Source organism: Dermacentor silvarum, chromosome 1 (genome assembly GCF_013339745.2).
Source record: "Dermacentor silvarum isolate Dsil-2018 chromosome 1, BIME_Dsil_1.4, whole genome shotgun sequence".
Classification (NCBI taxonomy): Eukaryota; Metazoa; Arthropoda; class Arachnida; order Ixodida; family Ixodidae; genus Dermacentor; species Dermacentor silvarum.
Genome location: NC_051154.1, coordinates 254386086 through 254402213, shown reverse-complemented (window position 1 = coordinate 254402213; position 16128 = coordinate 254386086).

The following is a 16128-nucleotide window of genomic DNA, read 5'->3' as shown; positions in this document are numbered from 1 at the left end:
ACGCAACTTCTCATGTTTTGCGTATATACTATGCCCGCGTGGGCGGAAGCTTAACGTACTTTTGCTCCAATTTCATGCTTAATTAAGAGCACTTGATGTTTGGAAATATTCGAAAGTTATTCAAAAAATATTCGCATTTGCGAATAGTGACTATTCTATTTGAAGACCAACTCGAATAGTACAGTATTCGATTTGTTATTAGAAATATTCGCACACCCCTATATAATAATAGCCCCGGCAAATGGTATCCACTTGTAGCAGCGCTATAGATTGGTTTGTGTTTACGGTGCTACTGTTTTCTTTTAAAAGAATATGGAAAGGTTAACTTCGAGCCCCCTGTATAAGCGTATATAATCAGTCAGACAGCCTTCATGTTTAGCTACACAATTCACGCACAGCTAACACTTTACTCCTTGATTTTATTCATTTCTATAAACGTGCCTCTGCAGCCTTTTGAGCCCTTTGCGGTCCCGATTTACTGTAGCAGCGTTATTTAAAAACCAGCAAGTTGAAAGAATGAGCACAAAATGTACGGGAAGGGGACGTCCCGTTCCATATGCATAGTGTTTTAAGTATAGTGTTTTAAGAAACGGAAGTGAATGAGGTCTGAACCCAATTACTGCATGGCCATATATTTGAGAAAAACCGAATCTCAAGAAACTTTAAATGTATTTGTGTCTGCTACATAGGTACCAAGGACATTTCTATTTTACTTTTATTTTGTTACGCAAAGCTCTGTATATTTCCCGAGGACGCATGCATCTCCCCAGATAAGATAAGGATTTATCTGTGAGTGCTGAAGATATTAGTTTTGATTTACCTGCTCCGCCATTTTGGGTTATAATAAACAACGTTGTTCGAGTCTTGCATGCAGTTTCATCGCAATAACGAAGCAAATTCGACGTGCCAAAACGCGTAACAAAATCTTGTATTATATGCAAAAATTTCATGTAATTTCCTTTACTATTATTTGTGGGCTCAGTGTGCATTACATGAGGGCGACGTAAGAGCGTGTGATAATTTAGTGGTATAGGAGAACGAGTATCCGGAAGTGAAACAACACCAAACATTTTGGACACACCATATCCGCGGTAGTTATTCAGAAAACAACGTGAAAATTCCCAATTCGCAATACACATTTGTGAACCGTTTATGAGTTGCTCCGCTGCTGGCCTGGAACGTTTCGCATCCGCTACTTGTTGTCGCATTTTATAGTCATTTTATCTCTTTTCGCGAACTTAATCCACTTATTGTATTCTTTCGGTGCTTCTTGCAGTATTCATTCGTCATAAAAACGCACCGATCGTGCGAGCGTCGAAGAGGGTTTTTAGTTTCACGCAACGCTGATAACGCCGTTAAGGTGATGAAAAGTTGCATGAACTGGCTTACGTCATCAAAAGAACATGCCTAAGGTCAGTGAAAGATGTGAGTGACAGTTTTCCTCGTTCTAAGCTGATGCAGCATCCCCACACCTAGAATCGGTGACGTAAGTCAAAATTTTCAAAATGGACAGCGCAGAGCCATTCTGGGAAGCTACCACATAGGAATTAGTTATTTCATTTAGAAATAGGCCACCGTCTCGGAGAATTCGCAGTAAATAAGAAAAGAATCCGATTAACTTAAGCACTTCTTATGAGTTGTGAATGCGAAATCATTAATGTTCAATTGAACGCTGCTGAGCGGTCGTTCAAGTTATTACCTCCTCGCAGGCAAGCCAACGCGTTGAGACGCTTGGCGCGTTTTGATTTGGCTTTACCGAGGCGCAGTTAGAACGCAGGCGAGGGCTTGCGCGGGCGAAGAACGGGCGGATAACACAAGCAACCAAAGAACAGCGTCCGCACGCGGTGTCGCGTCGCCGTCTCTGCTCCGTCGAGGCACGCTGGTGACGTGGCGTCACAACTAGTGGGACTTTAGGTGCTGTTTCGCTGCTATAGACGCTGGCTTTTTGCTCAATGAACCATTTGACGCTTTCCTATCAATACAGTAGAGAGCGATTCTACATAGAGCATTGCAGCATTTGATGAGCATACGAAGATCTGCATGCACTGGCCCTGTGACAGGACGTTGCAGCCCTGCTCCTTGTGCGGCAAGGTGAGGCGTCCAACACTTCGTCGGTTGGGCTCCGACATACGTCTCCGAAAGGAGAAGAGAGAGCGAAAGAGAGAACTTGTCGCTGAAAGGCACTTCCACATACATCTGCGCAACAACTAGTACGCGCACGCACGCACGAATGCACAGTGACGTTTTTGGTCATTGCCAGGGATTTTCAAACTGCTGTGAGGGGTTTTAACTTCTTTAGGGGCCTCGAAGAAAGGACGATGTTCTCTCGCAATCTCTCTAGAGCGTTGGAGCACCGCAAGTGGTGAATACGATCGAAAGCGGTTCGTCCAAAGTTAGGGTGGCGCCGCCGCCCAGTGGATTCGCAACTTCCAAACTTTCATTGCTTCGAAACATCCAGCGAGCGTTTGCTTCCCAGCATTCTCGCAGTGGTTCATCATCCGTACTGACGGCGCTCGAAGGCACGAACTGTTCCATATTTCTATCAGTAATATTGGCAATCTTGAACAGCACAACGTAGCACAAAGACATCTAAGAAAAGGACGCAGACGGACTGTCCTTCTGCTTTGTAGCCGTGTTCGTAATTCAAGATTATCAAACAATTAGCTCAAATTCTGACGGTAGCATTTGTATGAAACGCCTTGTTTAAGACCTTAACGATTGCGTTCAGTTTAGGAAGCAGAGCCTCGTGGTCGGCGCGCGCCGTGGTTACAGGCGACAAACGCGGTGGGCGTGGTCAGCGCCAGGGCCAGGTCACGCATCTTGAAGCTGCGTGGCAAATGGGACCACGAGGGCTACACCGCCGCCGGATCCGTCAGTTGCGCCGTCACCTTGGTTGGCTGCATGCTTCTCGTTGTGGCCATCGTAGGGGTCACCAAGTCAAAGCCCGTGCTTTTCAAGGGCTGCGAGACAGGTGAGAGCAGCATGGTTATTCAGGCGCTGACGGCCTGTTCGTTTCCCGACTGTCGAATAGACAGGGTAAGCTTTCACTAATGCTGAATTCCAATGCAAGATTGCGAGCACTACCGGTGAGCACTATTGCGCTCATTTTTATTCTTGAGAAAGTGGCGACTCGAAAACCGGCCTCTCGAGATCAAGCCGTGAGGACTCCATGCTCAGACGACGACACAGCACCTAACGGTCACAAAAGCGCGTTTGATGATCACTTTTGCTAGCCAACCCAAGAGGCGGGAAGTTGTGGTTCTCGCTGCGATCTTTTACTTCCGTCAGCTAAAAAAAGAAAGGCAATAGACAAGTTGCACATCGATAGCAGCACCTTTTCTTACAGTTTGCATCCGTGTTCTAAAGCGAAGCTTGTGTACCTAAACCACCCTTCTTAACAAACACACCTCGGTTCTCTATTTCAGCAACGTCGATAGGCCGCGAAGAATGGCTTGGAACGCAAGTGCACGCCTGCACGTACTCGAAGCTGGGCGTCGTCGATAGGCAGTGGTGAGACAACAGTGCAAAGGGACCTCGTCCTTTACGGGTGCAAGCAAGCACTTTGAGAAACACTTTGTGCAGGGCGTGTTCGGTTTGTTTTGTAGTGAGGGCGCTAGAAACTCTGGTGTCTGTCCCACGTGTCTGCAGTGTTGGAGTGCCACTAGCTTACGTTGAGGGAAGCGTTTCCCAATATAAACGTGTCAAACTTCGTCGTGTGACCTATGAATGTGAAAATGGACGCTAAACAAGAACCGCGTACTTCTCCACGACGCAGAAAGCTTTGCTTAAACCGATTTCCGAAGTTCTTGGGCTCCGCATAATCTTTTTATGGATCAAAATGACCGGAGTTCCGCAGTCCAGTTAGCATGTCACGAGAGTCTCATGCTCTGGTAGTGAGGATCATCTGGCAACCATGCACGCTTGCTCCGTGTCTGAAACAACTGTTGTTTCAAAAACATACGTCAAGCCCAGGTGTGGAGCCATGAAGATTTCCCAGTCCTTTTCGTGTCCTGTTGTAGCAATAACCTCCCGCTTGCTTTGGCTGAAGCGCTAGGGTTCCAAACGCAGATTCAGAGCGAATATTCTCCATGGAAGAACGGCGCTTTTTGATAAAGATGGCGGGTATTTTTGGATCTCCCATTGGAATTCAGCATGAGCAACTCTTCGACGTTATTTGGAAATGGGCTCACCGTTCTTTAATGCTCAGCACCGTCTCAAATTGCGACCATTGCCAAAAGTAAAATGTACACGGTGCGACCTATAGCACTGCCATTTCTTTTCAGTTTTGTGAGCATTTGTATTTTTTTTTTTGTATTGTGCGGAGGTGCAGACACATGAACTGCACAGAAGTGTATCAGCTACTTCACCAATGGAATCTCGTGTGAACAGCATATGGCACTTAGATTGAAGCCGTACGCTTTTTGTAGTCGTTTGGAACATAATCGAAAGAACGCTGTATAACACTTTATTGTCCTGCTGGGTCTTTGTCCTGCTGTGCCGGGTCTTCGGTGACGTAGGTCACAGCTGCATGGAGGGCTAGATGTAGTCGTATGTGACAATTTGAATTTAGCTGCAACTTGCTTGGCTGGAACGACGAATGCGGCAGTTGAGCTGGTAGGTGAGGTCGAGCCGTCGGTATATATATGAATATAGTCATGATATGTCTAGTGCATTAACAGGCGCGTCAGAGTCTTCAGAGCCAGCGATGGATGATTGGCCTTCTTGGTGATTCCGGGAATAGTAAAATTCACTGGAGGCTGTCGCAGGCACCACAGGGGAGATGAAGGCTTCGACGCCGGTGTAAAAGATGACGGTATACCAGTGTTGCCAGGTTTGGCAATTTAGAGCCAAATTGGGCCACGGGAAAAATTTTGTGGCGTCGACTTGGAAGAGTTGGCTGTGTGGCTATATTTGGGCTACTGAAAATCTGCGACTTGGCTTTTTTGGGGCTATAAGTGGCACCCTAATCCACGCTCCAGAGGTGGCTCTGATCGGGTAGAAGCAAATGTCCAAGGCTATGTTTTACCTGGCTGAGCGTCTGTGCGTGCTCGAAATGACCCTCCCCCCCCCGCCTTCCCTTCCCTCTCTGCGCCGTTGTCTGAGCCCCTGGCTTTGATCTTTGACGCAGTTAAACAGAACATCTCGCTTCACCGTTACGCACCCGATTCCCGGGCATCGGGATGAACCTGGGAGTAGTGGGTTTTTCACAGTACAGTGTTCTAACATGGCTATGCTCAGGAAGGGAGAGCCATAACATAGGGTCGGGGCCGTCGCGCGATCGTGGCACCGACATGAAAGAAGGGAAGCACGGGTGGATGACGCGCTCCAGTGTGTTCATGGCCATGTCTTCCGGATGAAGTATCGCGCCGGGCACAGCTTTCGACCTACTACTCCACGTTTCTGGCGCAAAGCTTTACTTCCATTTTCCTTTTCCTGCTAGACGAATTTTTCTTCGTGCTTACATTCGAGATTCCCTTCAATAGGTTGGACGTAAGATCGGATCCTCCTCAGAGAGGAGAATCCAAACATGGGGAAGTGGGCCACGTACGTATGTGAGAACGTAAAAAAAAGAATGAGAGCAAAACCCTGAGCCAAAGGTGGGTCCTGGTGCTTTTACTTCTAGATGGTTTGACCTTAACGTCACGGATGCAGATACTCAATCTGCTAATATCGAAACATGCATGTTTGCCACGATGACACCAGTGCACCACGTCACATGAACTTCACCCGCCATGTTAGCTTAGCTTGTGAGGTGTCGTGATGCTTGGCTCGAGGACGCGGGTTTGATTCCCGGCTACGGCGGCCGCATTTCGTTCAAGGCCAAATGCAGGAACACCCGTGTACTTAGATTTAGGTGTACGTTAAAGAACCCGAGGTGGCTAATATTAATCCGGAGTCCCCCACTGCGTCATGCCTCCCAATCATATCGTGGTTTTGGCACGTAAATTAAACCTCACCAATTATTTTTAAAACCTCCTTGGCAATAAGCTAGCACAAAACTGGGCTCGATTCGTGGTAACGCGTGAAGTTCATAAGCTAGAAGAAGTGATTGCGGTTATCGCTTTCTCTCAACTAACATATGTAATAAGATTGATTAATTAGACGCCGCTGATTCCGAATTCAATTTTCGATTTCATGGCTCGTAGGCCTAACACGGATTGACTTGGCTGGGTGAAGGTAAGTAAAGTTGGTTACGGAAAACTAAGCGCAACAAGTTGCATGCTGCTAATAGAATAAGTTCTAAATTGTAATTAAAGGCGAAAACGCGAAAGTATAAATTACTCTTCTTTTCATAAAATGGTATATTTTATTTTACTTTATTTTATTTTACTTTATAATTTTATTTTATCAACATGGTTTGCTTTTTGACAGTAACCGGTTTTCACAGTAATACCACTGTTATCAATTTGTTGTTTACCTTTGCTCTATGTGCGACGTCGCGGCTTTTACCATTTCGAGCTCTATGTGCTCGTCGCCAAAAACGACTGCGCGCTTCTTACCCGGGTGTGCCGTTTTGCGGAGTAATATTTTAAAGCTTCGCTTACACCGATTCAGTCCGTGAGTGGCATCTGTTGCCTGTCCCTTTTCTGACCGCATGTTCTTGGCGTGCTAGAGACCTATGATGGCGGCCAAGTTGATGTAAATGGACACTATATAGGTAGTGTGTGTCCCAGCTAATCCGGGCCACGCTAATAAAAAAAAACCCGAAAAAAACGAGAATCAATATAGGACGATGAGACAAATAAAGCGAGATATCATAGCGCGAAAGACTTGTTTTAGCTCATAGAGAAAGAAGCCGTGAGCACGTCGCAGATCGCTCGACAGCTGAACTTCTACGCCGTAGGCAGAGATGACGTGTAAGTTCGATGACGCTGAACATTATTTTGCGTTCACGACAGCTAAAAAGCAGAGTTTGTAGTTAATATTACTGTAAATAACAAAAAATAATAACTTAGTACTATTTCTTATAAAATAAAAGCACCGATTTGGCCATCTGCAGCGGTTCGATGGAACTTAAGAGCTTCCGGGACCATCCAAAAAGTGTTCTGTACAAGCATGATGTCGCTGTTTTTGATGTCAAGGGCCGATGTCACGGTGGCAGGGACATTTTTTTACGACGATTTGTGCGAAAAAGGATTGCCGTAGTCGAATGTGAAAATGTATACACAAACAAAACTGCAAAAAATGGCTATATTTGGCTACGAAATATTTCGCACATTTCTCTGGTTGGCTACATTTGGGCTACAATTTCTCTAGCTTTTGGCTACGCCGCCTCGTCGGACCTGGCAACGCTGCGGTATACACTCTTGATGGGCGGTATTCACTTTTGAAAAGGTCGCTTGAGGTCTCCCCGCTGGCAGGGAAGCTAAGTGATGGTCGGGGATCCTTGACAGATGACGAATGTGCGCTCTGAGGGAGTCGGTAAGTATACGTGTGTCTGGATCGTATGGTCTCTCGCGATGGCTATAGTTGCTGTTGTTGAGGTGCACCAAGGCAGCCCTAAGCCCGTGCGTAGGGCTTGACCTTGTATGCTCTCGAGAGCGTTTTGTCAATGTATTTGACAAAACTGGCAGACTGTAACGAAGGAGTCCCAGGAACAGTACCCTGTACAGCTGCAGCATAGAATGGACTGGTGCACCCCAGTTTTTCCCACAGAGAAATTTAAATACCCGAGCATTTGCAAATAACTTCTTCTTCAGGTAGGCGCAGTGAGGGGTCCACGAGAGGTTACGGTCGATGATGACACGCAGAAAGCGATGCGTCTTAACATAGGACACAGCTTGACCGTTGATTGAAACGGGATACAGTGACACTTGTTTGCGCGTAAAGCCAACCAATGCGCACTTTTCTGTAGACACAATGAGGCCTCGTTCTCGTAGATAAGACGCCGTCATGGTTGCCGCCCGCTGAAGCCTGGCCTTCACCTGAGGCCGAGTCACTGCAGAGGCCCGGATGCAAATGTCGTCGGCGTACATGGAGACATGAACTGTCTGCGGTAAATACTCCACAAGTCCTACCAAGACGAGGTTGAACAATATAGGGCTCAGCACTCCACCCTGCGGCACACCACGGCAGATGTAATGTTCCGAAGTTGGTCCGTCTTCAGTCTGTAGGAAAAAGCACCTCTCGGTCAAATAGTCCCGAATCCATTGATACATCCGCCCACCAACTCCCACAGCCACAAGTGAGTTCAGTATGGCCTCATGGGCGTCGTTGTCGTATGCTCCTTTGACATCGAGAAAAAGTGTAACTGGTGGGCGCTTGAGGATATGGAGAACGGTTAGGGGTCTTCGCTCATGCCCGCACCAAAGGAAGCCCTTTGCTGCTCTGGCCCTCTACCACCATCACTTGCTACATTTCTACTTATCATGACGCGCTCACTTTCCACGGTGACGTGCACGTTTACACGCGCACAAAAATTAATGACTTCCAAAATAGAGATCGGGACCTAACGAATGGCGAGAATGTCTGAAGGTGGCTTCTCCACGTAGGTTATCTTGTTGCGGAGAAGCCAGCTTCGACAGGCGCTTTTTAGTGAGTGTTTACGCACACATGTACACGCCCACCCTTGTTCTCATGCACGCGCAGAGACAGCTTGAATGTGCTTCCGAAGTGTCATATATTGCGCGCTGTCATTGACGCCTGTTTCCTGTTCCGATCGAGTTCACACGTGTGGTTCACAACGCCTATAATGCGCGCGCTAATTGACTTGGCAGCGTCGGCTCCCGTACACCGCCCCTTGTGGCGAAGGTTTGTGCTGTTCCGATGTAGTTGGGAACATCACGTTCGATCGACCAAAATACGGAATATAAGCTATATCGCTGAGCATGCAGTATTGCCATTTCCATATCCGGTGAATGGTCTGACGTGCCAAATACTACGCAGATGGAAGTTGGTGCGTGGACGGAGCTACCGATGCGCTAATTTTCTCGGTAACCGGCAACAAGGCTGCCGTATAACGCAAATAGCCCAAAGAGATCGCGTTCAGAAGTGGAAAGAGCGTTCGACATCTGTCGAAAACGCGATCACAAGGAAGAGACGCGGCGCAATGACATATGCTTTCTAGAGGCATTTACTACCAGGCAGATCAACACCTCTTAGAGAGCAGAAAGCATCGAAGCTCCGAGCAGTGACATCTCAATAGCGAAATATGAAAGACGATTACAAGTTCATACAAAAATGCTGGCCAATGAGCAGCGAGGATATTATCGAATTTATTCATGCATGTGTAGCCCAAACATTTACCCAATAACATCTCATAACAACTCGGAGTTTTCAGGTATACGTCTGGGCTAATTGATAATAGACAGTTTTAGCAGAGCGTTGCTTACGCTCCGCTCCGCTAACGTTTCACGCACACCGCTGGCTGCATGAACTGCGTTTGTTTGGCTTGTTCGACAAGTGCGTCCGCCAGAGACGCCGGCCAAGCGCGCTCAGAGCGGCTGTAAAACGGCAAAGCAACCAGTAGACGCACCCTAACGCTCCGCTCAAATGGTTTCGTAGCGGACCGTGGGCAGCGTTCTTCGTTCCGCTGCCGATATGAGCGTTGTGCGCACGCGCTTTAGCGCTCCTGCTAGCGTTCCGCTGAGCGGCTCTGCGCGAATCATTCGGACACGACGGTCTGAGCGGAGCGGACCGCGAACGCTCTGCTAAAACTGCCTAATATGCATGTATGCGTTGCCAGTGGCTTGGCAGCGAATTCACTGTGGCGCTTAGTCGCTTCAAGCACCCGTTTTATTCCTCAACAGTCATCCCCGTCGTACGCTTGCCGAAGGGTGCCTTGGAACCGCCGGTAACCGCCAGTGCCGACCGCCGGCCAAATTTGCGGCTGCAAGTAACTAAGGAATCACTTTAAGTCACACAGGAGTGCGCCGCGCCTGGTGTAAACGTTAACAAAGTGTCTTCGCCTTGACGCGCGCCTAGGTGGCGTCGGAGGACGTCAGCTTTTGGCCGTACGCCGTCAAGCTGTTTCCAGAGGCCGAAAACGTGACACCTTTTCTTGCCCGCGTCTACAAGGAGATGGCGGACTTCACGCTCATGCTGTATGCGCTCGCGTGTCCCGTCTATGAGCCAGACGTTCCCCTGAACATCAAGTACGGTTCCCTCGGCTCCGTCGTCGGCACCAGTCTCGCCGAGCTGTTCTTCGCCAACGGCTCGTGGACCGGGGTGGCCGAAGAGAGGCTACACCACGCGATCACATGCTTCTTGGGCCACAAAAAGAACACGAGCTCCCTCAGCTTGCTGGAGTGGAATCTAGCTAGTGTTCATGTTTACTTCTGTTCAGGCTACTTGGCGCGCGTGCCGCGTGGCGCAGGCTAACCACGGTCTAGAGCACCTAGAGAACTTTCCAGACATGAGCGGCGGCAGGCTGTTCTTCTTTGTTACCTGAAGTGCGATGACGCGTTCGGCGAGTACGCCTGCAACGTGCCACTGAGCCACTCGCTCGCGTTCGCCGAGGCTTACAACTGTACCAGCGGAACACCCATGAAGAAAGAGTGGCGGTGCGTGATGCTGGGCAACGCCCACTGAATGAGCCGATCGTTAACGCTTCTTAATGACGCGACTATTTGCGCGTAAAGCGTCGTTTCTCGACGTTTGGTGCGAATACGTAGCTTGGTCTTTTTTGCGGTGAGATGCTTTGCTATTTAACTGCAACCCAGCCTATCATAGCATTCTATATACTACACATTGGTCTCATAAGCTATTGTTATCACTGTCCCTGAACAGTTTTATTTCAAAGTTTTGCTTTCTTTGCCGTATATGTGTTTGAAAAGTTACTCAGCAAATGATCTAGCATTAGTTCGCACGTAGTTTAAAATGAGTGCGCAATTGCGTGCGGTTGGTTAGATTATGTGAGAACTCCAGGTTCCTGGCGACTTACAAAGACGAGCGACCACCACGAAGTGCCACAAATCTCCCACAAAGAAAGTACACTGGGTTGCGTTTTGACTTGAACAAAAGTGATGCTAAAAAAAGAAGAAGTATACTCTGCAAAAGAAGACCCCGAACTTTTAAGGCACTTTGTTGATCTACACAAGTTTCAGTATACCACAAGCCGACGTGTTCGATGCTGAGAATTGTTCGTATTGCATATAGTATATCTCGAATGAAACATTTGGATGCATTGTACTGGCGCGCGAATGAGTTACAGACCCCCCTCCAGCGTTCTTCAAACGATGATGGCGCCCGCCTGGACGGATGAGTTGCGGGTAATCCTTGTTTGAGGTGTAGTGATGGTCATAATGAGCATCAAAAAGTAGAAACAACTACACATTTGCTAACTAATACGGAAAATTCAGGTCAATACCGCAGGAATGGGAGTGCCATGACTTTTGCACACCACGTTAATTCACGATTCAGCCGAGGCGCACAACTTCGCTGGTTACGAACAATTTCGGCCAAATACGGACGCACAGAAATCCCTGCAGCCGTCCTGCATCCGGAGCTCCGGTCCACAGCGCTCCTGAAACAGCTGAAGCAGCAGCTGGCTGCTGACCGAGGGTGCCGTCCCGGGCCTTTGCTGGAGTCGGGAGCTCCGGTCTTCGCCAGGAATTTCCGTCCTGGTCCACTCTGGTCCGCCGGACAGGTGCAATCGCCTGCCAGTGCCTCATCGCTGCTCGTCCGCATGCCGGACGGTAACACGTGGCAAAGGCACGCCGACCATGTTCGGCCTCGCCTCGTAACCCAGTTTGCAACCTCGGGCGCCACTTCGGAATTCTAGACCGCAGGGGGGGGGGGGGGGGGGGGTGAACGACAACGGTCGCTGCCAGCGAAGCACCACAGGCGGCAAGCGTCGCCAGTTGTGCGGCACCCCTTGAACCACTGCCAAGTTCGGCGCCATTCTCGAGGCCGGCCAATGCTGACCCTCCAGAGGGAGCGAGACTGGCTCAGGGAGCACCCGGCGTTGCCACACAAGGATCGTCAACACCTGTGCCCAGGCGGAGTACTCGACAGCGGAGGCCGCCGGACCGTTACTCGCCTGGATAACAGGCACTTTTTTGCTTGTTGTTTGTGTGGACAAACAAACTGGGGCGTAAGGGGATGTGACGATCATTTGACGTCACCCAGGCCATATCCTTCGTTGGCCCGATAGACGCAGTGACCTGCCAAAGCTCGGTGGGCACACATTGGTTCACCGCATGTAATAAACATCGCGAGCACAGCTGGTATCTGGGACGGGGGTTATCTCGGACGCGTCGTATCTGGGACGGGGGTTGCTCGCCCCCCCCCCCCCCCCCCCTTCGTTCACGGTTCGGGGCGGATAGTGACACTCCACTAACAAATTGACATGGCTCGACTCATGGGCTGGCTGCGGCACTGAGCACGCGAGACGCGTTCGCTTGCTCCCGTACTGTGGCGCCACCGGCTCATTGGACGGCCCTCATAAAATGTGGATGGGGTTTAAGAAAAACAAAAACGTCCTGTATATTACGACCACGGCCGGGCTCGACTGGCGCGCGCGCTCGCTTCTTACGGCCTTCGCATCGGGGCTAGTTCATGCCTATCGCTACTGCTTGGAGGGGGGCGCTGCGACCCCACCCTGCTGAGGGAGCCTACATCTCTTGCATGTAGGCTACCTAACCCTGCTCAGCTGCTCCCAGCCAATCTGTGCAGCGCGCGCAACGCTGGAAGATTGGGTCGGGCGCTCTTCTTACCTCACCGTGCATTCAAGAACAAGTCGCCTAATTCTAGATGGTTCATCTAGGCTTCTTATAAATGGATGCAGTGTAACTGTATAAATACATCGAGCTTTAAATTTACTGGAGATGCATGCGCCGGGAGAACAGCTCTCCGCCATCAAATGCATTTTGGGGAAGGAAAATAAATATTTATTGCTCGTATGCACTTACAATGGTTGGCATACTTTCAGGCGAAAACTCTTGCGGACACAGCAGCTCACAAATGTGTCTTATTCACAATTACAATCTAAAGAGTTTCCTTGGCGCCTTGTGTACATAGGCCGAAGGCTTGTCGTTTTCGTCAGTCAGTTGGTTTGACTCATTTACAAGGAGGATTCTCAGAAACTTATTGGCAATTAGATTTGCGGATCGTATCGCATGACTCTCGTCAACACCTTCAGGGCAGATCAAGATGGGAGCGCGTTGTAAATAGGGCTGGACAGCTCTTTCGAGTACTTATAGTACGTGCCTGCGTGGCAGGTGTTCGGAGGCTTTATCTAAAAAAACGCTATTATTTTTTTTTAATTTTATAAATACTGCAATCACCATGCGGTGATTTTATCAGGATGGTACAATCATGACGAATACATTGGTATGTACAGAAAATGCACAGGTTAATAAAAAAACTGTTATTTGAATAAATACAAAGCGTACAGGTTGGGCACACGCAACGTTACACTAAAGAAGTAAAACACTGTCACTGCAAACATGGCACAAACGAAATAATGCCACTGTAAACATGATAACAAAGAAGTTAATGTTGGCGCAGAGGCGACCTCATTTTTTATCTTGTTTCAGTCCACTATTGTGCGCGAAAAAAAAGAGTACTTAAAAGAGTTGCTGCGTGAGGAAAAAGGAGTTATAGTGAAATTATGTATTTGCCGAGTAGCGTATCCGGAGGAGAAGTCTACGATCTTTGTTGTGTCCATCTTATAATTCCCATTTATTAGTTGATGCTATCTTCTCCAAAAGCGCTAGAAACTCGGGCTAGGACCTCATTGCTTTTGAACTGGTGAAACGAAACACCGGGTGCTTTCCCGAAACGGGACTTGCAATACGGAAGACAGCCATACACCTTCACACAGCAGTTATATACCGATGTGCAATGAACGGCGCCAAGTCTTGGCTGTGGCAGCGCGTACGACCGTCTTCAGGAGACGTCTTCAGGCTGTACGACCATCTTCAGGAGACTGCATCCTGAACAACACTGACAGAGCACCGAATTAAATGCGCGGGAAAACGATCGTGCGAGCGTGAAGGCAAGCGCAAGTACGCGGAGCAGGGGAGGAAGGGGCTAAACTCCCTATATAAGAAAAGTACCGCCATCTACTCTTTCCTCCGCCGCCACCTCTCCTAAAGCGCTTGATTTTTTCTTTACTTTTTGCTTCCAACAGAGGACTTCCAACATGGCTCTGAGGCGGAAAAAAAGAACATATAAAGAAGTGAAAAGCGCGCGCTATCATCGTCCAATCGGAGATACAGGAGAGAGAGAGAAGCGGCGTTTATCAAAGGATGGCGGTACTTTTCTTATATAGGGACTTTAGAATGATGCTGATGATGATGATTTGTTGGCATCCCCTTTGAAACGGGGCGGTGACAAATAGTCACCTAGCCTGCTTGATTTAATCAGGTATACTATACATTTTCTTTATCTAGCATTTTTGTATACCTCTCATTATTAGTTTTCTTTTTCAAGAATTTACCTTGTACCTCTGCCTATGAATTTAAGTGATCTGACAGAGGCGATCTTGTACACGTTCCAATATAGAACGGAGGCGGTCCGTTCCATCGAGCCGCACACGATTGGTCAATTTGAACCGTGACGATCAAATTGACCAATCGTGTGCGGCTCGATGGAACGGACCGCCTCCGTTCCCTTTTGGAACGCGTACAAGATCGCACCCAGTGGGGTCGTATCCATCGTTTCCCTGCTTTTTTTCCACCAGTACTCTAATCGTCTCTTGCTGAGGGTCAGGGTCGCAGCGCCCCTACCGCCGACGGGTGGCGAAACGTGCTGAGAAACTCTCCCATTGTTTCCCCGACGGGTGAGAAGGCCGTAAGACGCGAGCGCGCGCGCCAGTCGAGCCCAGCCGCGATACAACGGTCTTGCGGCCGGTGGAGAGGCTGTCCGTGCGGTGCGCATGCGCCTTTGTCTTAGCACGATGAAGCTTCCTCAAGGAGGCCGCGATATATGAGATATATGCCTCTATACCTGCGCCAGGCGCGACGATTTATTTCTGCCCCGCCGTATCCATGGCGGCCAGTACGTCTCATTCTTCCTCTTGGGCGAGACAACTTCCGATAGCGATCTGGTTGCTTAGCGGTATCAATCAGCAGCTTCCTGCGTCGGAGCGTGAGATTAGAGCGCAGCAGGCGGATGCTGTGCGGTTCCCATGGCGTCGCGTAGCGTCGCGTCGGCCGCAGACGCTGGTCGTATAACCTCAAGCATCGTTGGTGTCTGCATTGTTACGGAAATGCACCAGACTGTCAGGAAATCCACACGCCAACCGTGTGATCCTGTCTGGCGCATTGAGCAGCTCGCGCAGTACGCTACGCCTGGAAGGGACCGAAGAAAATAATGCCAGAGATATTGGCGCATCCTGGTGAAGGCGAGCTTCATGCCCGGCGGCAGCCGAAGTGCTATGCCGTATATCCGGCTTTATTATATTTCAGGTTCAAGCACGCGCTTTTGTGGTATATTCACCGTACACCGGAGTGCATCGCAGTTATCATGGAAACTGCGCGCACATCGCACTATAATTAACACTCCTTCTTCTATTAGACGTGGAAGAATAAATAACGCTATCGCCGTAAGAGCACGCGCGCACTCACGCTTCTGCAGCCATGTGAAGCTGGCGTGCGTGCGTGGTGAGTCGGTAACCGCGGCGGTCGCGTTCCTGGCAGGCTGTGGAGTGCCGAAACTAGTGGCGGTTGCCGTGGTTAAATAGTAATATTGGATAAGGTCGACTACCTGAAAGAAGGATGCCGGCAACTAGAAAATAAGGACTTCTATGCGGAACTCGCAGGGGACCCCATTATATTGCTTGAATAAGAAATAGGCCGCGAATTAAATCCATTAGGTAGGGAAAGGAAAATATCCAGCGATGCTTAAAGCAATGCATCGGATTCATCCAGCTCCAGGTCGTTTTTGTTCGCTTCCTTAAATCCACAAAATTAACCACCCCGGTCGCCCCATTGTCTCAAGCAATGGCACGGTAACCGAAATAATTTGAAGTGCCTTTGATTTCATTATTTAGGGCATAGTTCCAACCACTCTATCCTACAATCAGGACACCAACCAATTTATGGGCCTAATAACTGGATTCGAGGTCGCCAAAGATAGCTTCCTGCTTACAATAGACGTATAGTATCCCTATACACAAACATACCACAGGCAGATGCATTCACGCCACAGTGAACGCTTACATGAAGGCAAACACGCCTGTAA